The sequence below is a fragment of the Triticum dicoccoides genome, chromosome 6B (genome assembly GCF_002162155.2).
Source record: "Triticum dicoccoides isolate Atlit2015 ecotype Zavitan chromosome 6B, WEW_v2.0, whole genome shotgun sequence".
Classification (NCBI taxonomy): Eukaryota; Viridiplantae; Streptophyta; class Magnoliopsida; order Poales; family Poaceae; genus Triticum; species Triticum dicoccoides.
This window is the reverse complement of record NC_041391.1, coordinates 413,213,120-413,225,489: the sequence shown is the minus strand read 5'-3', so window position 1 is coordinate 413,225,489 and position 12,370 is coordinate 413,213,120.

Sequence of the window (12,370 nt, the reverse complement as noted above, 5' to 3'; positions counted from 1 at the left end):
ATGAGGCTCTGTTGCATGGTCTATGGGCATCCAACGCCTGGAAGTGCGCGGGGATTCGAACCTCACAATATCACAAATAAACGGAGACTTTGATGCCAAGGATCCGAAAATGGCGGCCTACCGTAATGCCGTCCTCAAAATGTCAGCTCGGTTCGAGGGGCTCGAATTCCACCATGTGGCTCGAGAAAACAATCAAGCGGCGGACATCCTCGCCTGCATCGGCACTAAACGCGACCATGTCCCACCTAAGATATTCTTGGAAAGGTTGTTCAAGCCATCCGTAGTATGGGAAGGGGAGTCCGGCAATACTAGCACGGATCCGAACACACCCCCAGATTCCGAACCATCAGACACAATCGGAGGCTCTGCCACTGAAATAACATCTTTGGTCGACGAGATCATGGACGTAATCGCCCCGTGGATTGAGCCTTTCTTGGCCTACCTAAATAGGCAGGAGCTCCCCGAAGACCAAAATGAAGCACGCTGCATTGTCCGGCGTTCTAAAGCTTACAAATTCCATGAAGGGGAACTCTATAAGAAAAGCGCGACTGGAGTGCTCCAAAGGTGCATCTCCGAAGAGGAAGGGTGGCAGCTCTTGGCCAAAATCCATGCCAGACTGCGCGGACACCACGCCGCGGCTCGAGCGCTAGTCAGCAAGGCCTTCCGTACAGGCTTCTATTGGCCGACGGCCCGAGCAGACGCACAGGACCTTGTTCAACATTGCGTCGGTTGCCAGCTCTTTGCCAATCAGAGTCATATGCCCCCTACCGCTCTCCAAACAATCCCCATAACTTGGCCCTTTGCGGTCTGGGGGCTGGATATGGTTGGACCTCTTAAAGGGGGAAGCCATAAGAAAAAAATACTTATTGGTCATGGTGGACAAGTTCAACAAATGGATACACTACAAAAAAAGACACATCCATGACATTTTGGGCCGAACGAATTTTTTTTGTCATACATATGACACTTCTATGACGATAATTGTGACAAAACCCGGTATCATCATAGATGTGGTGGGCTCCTACTTCTATGACAAAAAATCATGACAGAAAATGGGCTTTTCATCCTGGGCGGGCCGGAGACGCAGCTGCATGACATTCTTTGGGTCGTCCATGATGGAAAAAAATGTGGTAGAAGCGAGGGGGAGGAAAATTTCGGGGAGTTGCCGGTTACGGTGGGAGAGCGATGCGCGTTTCTCTCGTACAGGTATGCGCGTGTGTGCGAGGCGTTGGCTCTAACTGAACCCGAGCGAGGCGTTGGGCTCTAACTGAACCCGAGCGATTGCACTGCAAGCTACGCGTTACTGAACCCGAGCGATCGATCGATGGCTGTTAACTAAACCCGATGGAGCGATTCCTTCGCTACTGCTGCTAACTGAAGCCGATCGATGCTGCCTCTGGGATGAACAGTGAGCGTTGTGGGGGGGGGGTGATGAACAGTGAGTAGTGGCGTTGCCTCTGGATGAACAGGAACCCGTGGTGTGGAGGGCTGGATGAACAGTAGACGGTGGAGGGGTGGCCGTGGAGGGGTGGTTGAACAGGACCCCGTGGTGTGGAGGGCTGGATGAACAATAGACGATGGAGGGGTGCCCGTGGAGGGTGGTTGGACAGTAGCCGATGGAGTAGCGTGCGGTGGAGGCTGGATGAACAGGAGCCCGTGGAGGCTGGAGGAGGTCGACGGTAGCCCATGGAGGCTGGAGGAGGTCGACGGTGTAGATGAACAGTATCCCGTGGAGTCCTGTTTTGCGGTACGCCACACCCCTCCCCCCCGTTTCGACCGTAGCACTCCAACACAAGTCCGTTTCGTCCGTTTTGCGGTACGCCACACCCCTCCTGATGAACAGGACCCCCGTTTCGACCGTAGCGCTCCAAAACAAGTCCGTTTCGTCCATTTTGCGGTACGCCACACCCCTCCCGATCAACAGGACCCCCGTTTCGACCGTAGGAGGTCCGTTTCCTCCGTGTTGCGGTACGCCAGGCCCCTCCCGATCAACAGGACCCCGTTTCGAACGTGGCCGGTCGAACACAAGGCCGTTTCCTCCGTTGTGCGGTACACCAGGCCTCGTTTTCATCACCTGTTCCATCCAAGCCCTCCCGATGAACACGACCATGCATTCCGCTCCGACCCAGCCGGTTGGCTCCCACGCGTTCCGTTGCCTCCCGATGAACATGATGCATTCCGTTGCCTCCCCATGAACACGACGCATTCCGTTGCCTCCCCATGAACATGACGCATTCCGTTGCCTCCCCATGAACACGTCGCATTCCGTTGCCTCCCCATGAACATGAGCGCTCGCTGTACGTATGCGCGACTAGGCGTTCGAGACCCCGCCCGTATGTACACATACGTGACCGTATTTTCTTTCTTGCACCCTGGCCACTGTACGTACGTGTACATGCTACGTGCACGCCTCTACTATGACACATGCACGCCTCTACTACGACACGTGCGCGCCTCTACATCGACCAGTATGCACGTACACGTTCGCGACCAGGATGACAACGCTACGTACGCTTCGACCAGGTGGGTCCCAACTGTCAGGCACTTCCTTGCCTGCGAAGATGTAGCTGGTGGGTCCCAGCAGTCAGGGGGGTGAATCGTTTTTTTTGCCCAGACGCACTTCCTTTCATGCGAAGGTGTAGCTGCTGGGTCCCAGCAGTCAGGGGGGCGAATCGTTCTTTTTGCCCGGATGCACTTCCTTGCGTGCGAAGGTGTAGCTGCTGGGTCCCAGCAGTCAGGGGGCGAATCGGTTTTTTGCCCGGACGCACTTCCTTGCGTGCGAAGGTGTAGCTGGTGGGTCCCAGCAGTCGGGTGGCGAATCGTTTTTTTCAGACGCACTTCCTTGCGTGCGAAGATGTAGCTGGTGGGTCCCAGCAGTCAGGGGGGACGAATCGTTTTTTTTGGACGCACTTCCTTGCGTGCGAAGATGTAGCTCGTGGGTCCCAGCAGTCAGGGGGCGAATCATTTTTTTCGCGAAATACAGTGGCCCGTCCGGTGGGTCCCCGCTGTCAGGTGGAGGAATAATTATTTTGTGCGTAATAAGGAGGCACTTCCTTGCGGTTGCCATGGACCCAGCTGTCAGCCTCTCCACGTACAGTCCACGTCCGATGGAAGTCATTCCTTGACCATGTTGACCACGCCGCGCCGAGAGCACCACGGCGGTGGACGACGGCGAGGCCTAGGAAGGGGACGACGCGGAGCCGGGGAAGATGCAGCAGTGGATGCACACACGGAGAGGAGTACGAGGGTTCACTGGTTCGGCTGCGCTACCGTCGCCGCAGAATAACAGGGGGTGTGGGTGAGTGGAGGGATGGCCTGGCCAGCGGTGGGAGTAGTAGGGGGCGGTGAGGCCTCCGCGACAGCACAGCCGGCCACGGGAGGCAGGAGCAGGCGGCACGACCGGCGCTGCTTTGGGAGGCTGGAGCAAGAAGACCAGAGGTTGAAGAAGCACGACGGCCGTTGGATGGACATCGTACGGTCACTGCAGCTAGAATCGTTTATATTGACTAAGTTGACAAAGCCCTTGGTACGTCAACTTAGTAGGCCCACAGGTCAGCTTCCGAAACGGTGCACCCCAGATGTCAGGGGGATGAATCATTTTTTGGGCGGGTGAAGCTAGAATATCCGAGATTGAAGAAGAAGCATGGCATCCGTTGGATGACATCCAACGGCCACTGCTACTAGAACCGTGTGTTGACTATAAGTTGACAAAGCCTTGCATACCCGTCAACTCTGGTTTTTTTAGGGGACGCGTCAACTTAGTAAGGCCAGAAGTGTGTGGTAGAGAACTTATAGCCCATTTGAGATTTGTAAGAATGTGCAGCCCATTTTTGAATTCTAATGGAATTTACTACATCCCATTTACAGTTTGTTAAAAGTACATCCCATTTCAACCAACCGTTCAAAACAGAATTCAATAAAATTTCCCACATTTTGATGTGATCCGAATAGTTTTATCCCAAAATTTTAGTCAGATTAAATACAATTTCAATATAAATTTATATTGCGTAAAAATCCAACAAAACATTCCGCTCACAACAATTAATGAAATTAAAATTTTCAATATTCCGAAAATAATATTTTATAAAGTAATCACTGTTTGGTGCATTTTTTTATAGCTACTACCCAGTTTTTATAATTACAGCCCATTTATTATTTCTTAAAGACCATTTTCTTGTTAAGCCTAATGCATCCCTCCTAGGAAAGATTTGCAGCCCAGCGGGGCGGAGAATAACAACTTGACCTTGCCTAGGTATTCCTAAAAAAAGTATAGCTGGGCTAGCCATTTTCAGCTTGAAAAAAGTTAATATCTGGGCTGGATATCTGGCCTGGGCTAGACGGGCCACAGCCCGCCCAGTTAATAACTGCAGCGATGTTTTCGTTGTTGTTTAGAGGAGAAAAATTAATATCTGGGGTAAACATTGAAAAACTCTGCAGTGCTCACACCTCAAAAACACAAATACTGCTCGAGCTGCTTGGTCCTAGCTGTTGGCCGCTTCTTGTGCAATTCTCTTGTTTATTGACTACTCCCTCCTTTCCGGTTTATAATGCTCAATTCAAAAATCTCACCAATCAAGGTAGATGGCGAGTGGTGGAATACTTTTTCTAGTTTTGCAAAAGCACCTAATTAATGCTCTTATTATCCTCAAAAAATTATGTTTATCAATGCATTAATTGCAATGCATGCATGCATAAAGTACATGCATTGGTCAATTTTCTCTTAATACTTGCATGCAATGATTTAATGCACCTTGGAATCTGAACATGTGATGGAAAACAACCAAATTGAGCCTTATAAAATGGAAAAACTAAAATTTTGAGATAAGCCCTATAAACCGGAAAGGAGGGAGTACATAGGTAGACAATGGTGTGGGACCGTGATGTCAGGAAACCAGGAGGAAGCAAAATAAATTATAGTTACATATATATATATATATATATATATATAATAAGGAGGCACTTGCGTACGTGAGGCTATGGACCTGGTGGGTCCCCATTGTCATCCTATCCAAGTAAAGTGATCTCCTCGCCCGCGCGCGCTTTCCGCCTGAAATAGTTAGCGCCGGCCGCCCCACTTCCCGGTGCAGGTGATTGCTCCGCCTTCAAATGACACAAGTGCCGTCCGTCCGTCCATCTACCGCACACATTAATGATACGCGGTTGCCGAGGCGGCTACTCCGCCGTCACACGTCCGTCCCTCCGCCCGCCCACCATTGCTATATAAACTGCTGCACCGGCCATAGTCGTAGTCATCCGCATTCGTTGCCTTTCTCCTGTCCACACCACTACTGCCCACCATGGCTTCCTCGCGCTCCAGCACTCTTCGGGATGGGCGGACAACGGACCACAAGGAGATAGCAGCCATTGCTGCCGACCGGCTAGCCGACAGGCAGCCGGAGGACGACGACGTCCCAATGGAGAACATGGTAGTCGACGATCCGGCGCCAACCCCCTCCTCCGCGCCATCCTCGCCGGTGCATTACACCATGACCATTGGCGAGGCCCGTGCCCAATATATGGACAGGGTGAGGCAGATGCGTGAGGAGCAGTTCCGGGAGGCGCAGGCCGACGCCGCCTACAACCACCATCTCCTCCAGGAGCACCTGCAGGCGGAGGAGCAGATCGCCGCGGAGCGGGTGGAGCAGGAGGCACTGCTCGACTCGTACTGCTCCGCCCGCAAGGACCGCCTCGAGCGCTGGCGGTACCGCATGCGGGTGGCTGAGGCTGCAGCCACCTACAAAGAGGCTAGCAAAGAGGGCGATGAAGCGGGCGAGGCGCTGTTTGGTGAGACCGATGACGAGGCAGAGGACAATGCCGGCTCTGATGAGTCCCCGCTCCGCTGGAGTCGGTGACGCCCTGCTCCGCCGACGCCCCGCAGCGCCAGCAACGAGGCAGAGGACACCGTCGGCTCCGCCGAGGCCCCGCGACGCCAACAACAAGGCAGAGGACACCGCCGGCTCTGCCGAGGCCCCGCCCCGCCAACAACGAGGCAAAGGACATCGCCGGCTCAGCCGAGGCCCCATCGTGCTAGCAACGTGGGGGAGGATTTCCACCGCTCCGCTGAGGCACCGCTCGCCGGCTCCGCCGAGGCCCCGCCCTGCTGCCAACGAGGCTGCGCCACACAGAAAACGAGGAAGAGTAGAACACGGTAGGTCGCCGCCGCACGGGTCCAAGTAAGGCCACCGCTGCTACCCTCCGGTTGAAGAAAGCTAGGCGGGTTGACCATTGACGGCCGGTTAGCTTATTGGCGGCGACGTGGAGTCGGAGAGCTGCGCTGGAGAAGAACGCTGCTTTTACTTAACTGCTGGTGCAGTTGGCTGGCTGACACATGGGCCCAACAGGCCACATGTCAGTTATGCAACTGCACCTGCAGTTAAGTCACTGAAGCTTCTGTTCGGCTCAGCGGGACACAGGTGGGTAGGTTCAGTTAATTAATTATACCTCCAGCGCACGCCTTTTTAGTTTTTTTTCGAAAAGGAGGATGACCCCCAGCCTCTGCATCTGAGAGATGCATGCGGCCACAAACACCCCTTTTTAGTTGAAGAATGTATGAAATGTAATGAAATCTGACATGTTTATATGAAATCCGACCGTGTATGAATGAATTTATTTCCATTAGTTCGAATTCCTGTATCATTGGCATTGGATGAACATGCAAAACAATACGTACTAGCATTATTCCCAGGGTGATCACCACGTTTGCAGCAGTTTCACATGTACTCCCTCCGGTCCTTTCTAGTCTGCATACAAGTTTTGTCTGCAGTCAAAGTATCTCTACTTCGACCAATCTTGTACAAAAAAGTATGCACTTTCACAATGTGTGAAGTAAAAAGGAACAGAAGGAGTACAAAGAGTTTGAGCAGCTTTTTAGCGTTTTTGTACATTGCAATCAAACACACAGGCCTGACAATTCATAGAGAACATTCAAAACAATCGATGATTATGCATCTCAGCGACTGACATGTCAGAGGCAATATTTACTTCACAACTAAAGAATAAAGAAAAAATTGATCGCCGCTGCTGACAGCAAAGGGCGTCCCATTCAAAATATCAAACACATATCTTGCTAAAATCAATCAGCAAAATTTGACAAGGTTGTTTGCTAAAATATCAAATGCCTACGATTGTGTAATGGGCAGGGTTTGCCATTAGTTCGGACATTGACATGGCACCTCATGCTAAATAAACCAGCTGTTCTTTTTGTGCAGTTTCACCAAAATCAACCAAATTCGCGCGTAGCTTGTATGATTTTGCCCTTATATGTTGCAAAGCCTTGAACTTATGGGCACCTCCTTTCTTGTGGTGGAAATGAATGATTCGATGTATTCATGAACATTTTGTGCAGTTCCCGTTGAAATCAAGCTGAGCAGCCCTGTTTGCACAAATACAAAAAAGTGATTAGTATAAAGCAAACTGTACTATGAATTGACAGTTTCAACTGGCACATACATGGTCCATGTAGAGCACACTTTTAGAAAGTGGAACTCACCAGAAAGAATCCTAGAACAACATTGTACTCGCGCATCACAGCAAAAAAATGGAGATTTGTCAGTCCTTCTGAGCTGAAGTTAGTTTGGTCTTGTGGGGAGTAATGTAACCATCCTTCAACTGCTCCTTCTGATGAGAAGATAGACAGTGCTTCTTCATCCTGGCATAATTGGAACTAGTCACTTCACGTACTCCATATTCTTCTTCAGAGGAAGATGATCCTGTTGTGCAAAGACAAGAGGACTACTAAATGCTAGCATCCATGTTTGCTCGAAAAAAAGGAAAGGAAATATTTAAAACAGCACAGATGAAGCACTTCCCAAGGACAATACCACTTTTTCATGACAGTATCTAAATAGTAGCACAACACCAATAGAGATGACAAAGCTCAATCATATGGATGATATCAGTGGGCGAGTACCAACCTTTGTCAGGAGGCTGATTGTGTAGAGCATACAGATGAAGCACTTCTCGGGAACCATCTGTTGCTATCTACGGGGGTGGCCATGCTTACTATATACTCCTCGATTAGTTTAATGTTTCCAACATCTTCTTGTGCAGTTCCACTAAAATATATGGTATCTTCAAAGAAGATCCCTATTTGCACAAGTAGAGATAATTACGTATGGCATCAAATCAGTGGCAAAACAACTGCTCGTTCCAGCCATAGCAATAAATTAAGATGCAAAACAATATCATTACTTGTGTCATCACAGTTCCAGTGCTTCATTACAGCACCGGGAGTTGATTTTTTTTCTTCTGCTTGTTCTTCCCCGTCATCACTTGGTTCAATAACAGACAAGCTTCGCCTTCAATGTAAGATTTGGTATGTCAATTAGGGAGCACAAGTATAGTACTAAACTTAATTTTCTGATGAAAGTGGCAAAATACAGGCCAACAGTTGTGAAATATCCTTATCTTACCTCAATGGGATATTACGGTGCATATACAGATTGGAAGTCTTGTCTCCATTTGTGCAGTTCACTAAAATCAAGCAACATTATCGTACAAGTAGCACAACATATGAAAGCACACTGCAGAATCATGTGAAAGAAGGCTAGTACTGACCTCTCATGATGTGAAATTCAAACAACTCACAAGAAGAAGATCTGAACCAAATTCGCCTTAACGGATAGGAAGTAAGATCTCCTCTTGTGCAGTTCCACTAAGATTAAGCAATCAAGCAACGTTGTCGGTGTGACATTTTGGTTGAACTGCACAAAACACTCTTAAAACAAAAGTGTTTTGTGCAGTGCAACAAAAGGTCACAATGGCAACGAGGTGAAGTAGATAACCCTGTTTACACAGAGGTGCAAAGGAAACAATTAGTGGTGAATAACGGTGGATGACACAGAAGTCAACAAAAAGAAGCATCTACCTTATCTAAATGGGAAATAAAGCAAGACAGTAGCATTTCTCAAACGGTGGCATTGATTAATATTAACATAGAGATTATATTAACAATAAAATTCGTTAAACATGTAATTTGCTTTTAACTATGACATTGCATCAATTTTCCAGCGGCATTATTAGAGGGTGTTTGTTTACAGGGGCATTTTGGTGTAGGGACTGAAAAAACTCCGTGTCAGTCACATCTAAACCAAACAGGAGGGACTTTTCGGGACTAAAAGTGGGCATTTGGGACTAAAGAAAGAAGACCCCGAGGGAGTCTTTTTGGGACTTTTTCCAACAGTTGCCCTTGCCACGCATCGCACCTTGTTTCTATTAGTTCATTACTAGGGGTAACATGGTCTTTTATCATGTCATTTAATAACCTCTTGTCCATGTTTAGTCCCTGGAACCAAGCAGGTAGGGACTAGGGAGTTTTTAACCAAACAGGGCCATAGATTAACAACAGCTAATGAGTTGCACGGGACAGTGGACGCACCAACACCATGTGCATCTACCGATGTACTGTGGTCATGCACAGTCTGTTGCAACAAAGAACAAACAACCAAGGAGCATATTTGTGTTGGTCCCAGTTTTTTTATCTTTAGACACCTTTCCCTATGTGATCGCAGCAAATCTAGTCCTGCTCAAACTCTACAGCCTTGTCCCTTCCTTTCCCTTTTGAACTAGTACTTTTGCCCCTTCCTTTCCGCTTTGAACCACGTCCTAGATTTATGCGATACAACTTTCCCCACAACTTTCCCCCATTCCTTTCCTCTTTGAACCACGTCCTAGATTCATGCTATACAACTTTCCCCCTTCATTTCCTCTTTGAACCATGTCCTAGATTCATGCTATACACAACTTTTCCCACTACTTCCCCCCACTCCTTTCCTCTTTGAACCACGTCCTAGATTCATGGTATACATGCAGCTAGAGCAATGCATGTGGAGTAAGTAAAATATACCTTAAGGTTCTTGGGGCGTGGTTCGGTGGGCGACGGGACGGTGGCGAAGAAGAAGGGGTCGGAGGCCCTCCCGCGCCGCCGCTGGGTGGAAAGTGAACAGCAGCGCCGGTAGTGGATTCCCTCCCTCACCGACGGCGATAGCGTTAAGCCTCCTTCCCTTCCCGGCGGACGGATCCTGCCGGCTCTTTGAGCAGCAGTGAGGGGAGAGAGAGGCCAACGAAGTCTTGTTTAGAGCTGGAGACGGCGAGAGAGTGTGAAGAGAGCAACTACAAGCACTGAGGATCCAGCGGGAGAGGGCGAGAGAGTGTGAAGAGAGCAACTACAAGTGCTGAGGCTCCAGCGTGTGTATATATATATACTAGAGAGAGAGAGTGTGTGAAGCGTGCAAACCCTAGAAAATATTTTGACCAGTCAAAGAATCCTCCTGGCAAAAATTATGCTCAAGTGTAGTTATCGAACCCGAGACCTCAAGTTTGATGAGCGAACAGGCTAACCAGCTACACAACCCTCCCGTTATATTCAACGAGAGGAAAATAACCTTTTATACATTCCTGCATTCGTGTGACAGGCATGCCGTGTTTTTTTTTGTGTGTGTGTGGGAGTCATTAGGATTTCAATCATAATAGTGTCATGTGGCTTTGGTGGTAAGACTATCCACAGTGGTGCAGAAATAATGCAGCCTTAGTCACCTTACCTCTCTCCACGTAGTACGTTGGGTCCCACCAGTCAGAGGGTGAAACAAACAAATTAATATGAAAAATTAAAAGCACTAGCGGTGTATCTTACTACCTCACACTTCTCGCTACTGCTCAGGAACACTGTCCAATTGATCCCTCTGTTCGCTCATGTACTATTTTAAGTGAGTCCTTATTATAACATGCACACAAATTTTGGGCACTTGTATTTGACTTAAGTCAGTGTGCCACTGTATCTCGTATACTTACTACTCCTCCGTCTAGGTGTAATAAGTCACGTTAGAAGGTGCAACGGGACCAAGGTGCGTGCGTGTGTTTAACGGCATGTGTGTGTTAGAGAGTGCGACAGATCAACCTACTCCTACAGAGATATGGTGTGTAGTGTACAATTTTAGCCGCGAGAGTCGGTGCATCCTCTTGTTTCCGGGCGTGTCCGCTAGGGACATGCGGACAGCTGCCACGCCTGCTCCTGACCAGCCTGGCCCACCCAAAGCCCCTCCACCGCCCGCGCGCGCTTCCCGCCCGAAACGGTCAGCGCTGCTCCAAAGAATCGGTGCCGCATTCATGCCCGAGCAGAGCGGACGCGACCTCTCACTGGTGCAAGAGTGATGGTTGCTTCGTCCGTCTGACTTACTACTGGGTCTATGTGATTTGACGGCTCATTGGTCTTTATTACTGAGGTGGTAGGACTGCTGGATGTCCCATGCTTTCGGCGAAAGGAGGTAGTAGATTACAATTTTCTCCATTCTTACATCGGAGGAGTGCAAGAGCAGTGAAAACACGCAGGCTCACTGATTACATGGCCCACCTCACACTATCACCGTGCGACACCTAACTCTTACATAGTACTCCCTCCGTTACTAAATATTACTAGATGAGTCCCCGTTTGTTGCCGCGGAACAACGGTATATCTCTCTGCGCAAAATTATCGATTTCATAGAACTAAAAAAAAAATCTATAACCGGATGACAAATGTGGTAGCCAAACTAAATAAACTCCCATCATCATTTAGATCATCCCACATAAGGAAAAAAGATTAGCCAACTCCTACTGCATAATGGGATTATATTTTTCTTTTTGACATGTTAATGGGACTTAAAAGCACACTTACATGCATGCTACCGGTGCATGCTTGCATGCAGACATGTTGATGTGATTAAAAACCCACTCACATGCATGTGCCATGGTATTTCTGCATGCTTGCATGTGGCTTAGTGCTAAGCCTCTCAACGTCTAGATCATACGGCTATTATGACTGATTTACTTCATCTAACGGTTACGTCAATTTTGATGATGTGGCTCAAGGAGAGGATAGAGAATTCCTAGTAGTGGGGGCTAGCTATTACTAGTAGATAAGTCTTTGTAGAGATTCCACTAGGTGAACTACATATGGAACAAAATGAATGAATCTACACACTACTAGGAAAAGGGCTATAGATAGGATTGACTCTAATGGCGCATTGGGCTTGTAGTGCGCCACTACTATATACTAATGGCGCACTAGTTTGTGATGCGCCATTAGAGTGGAAGACACTAATGGCGCACCAGATAAAAGGTGCGCCACTAGTGATAATTTTTTTTTCATTTTTACATACATACTAATGGCGCATCCGACCGAAGTGCGCCATTACTAGTTCTAACTAGTAACGGCGCACCGGATAGAAAGTGCACCATTAGTATATTTATGAATATGAAAAAATATTGAATATTCATGAGGACACTTGATCTCGATCCCCCTCCATCTCGATAGCTATCCCCCTCGCCAGATCCCCCTCGCCGCCGAGCACCCCCGCACCCTCCACCCGCTCCACCGCCGCCGCCGACCCCCCGC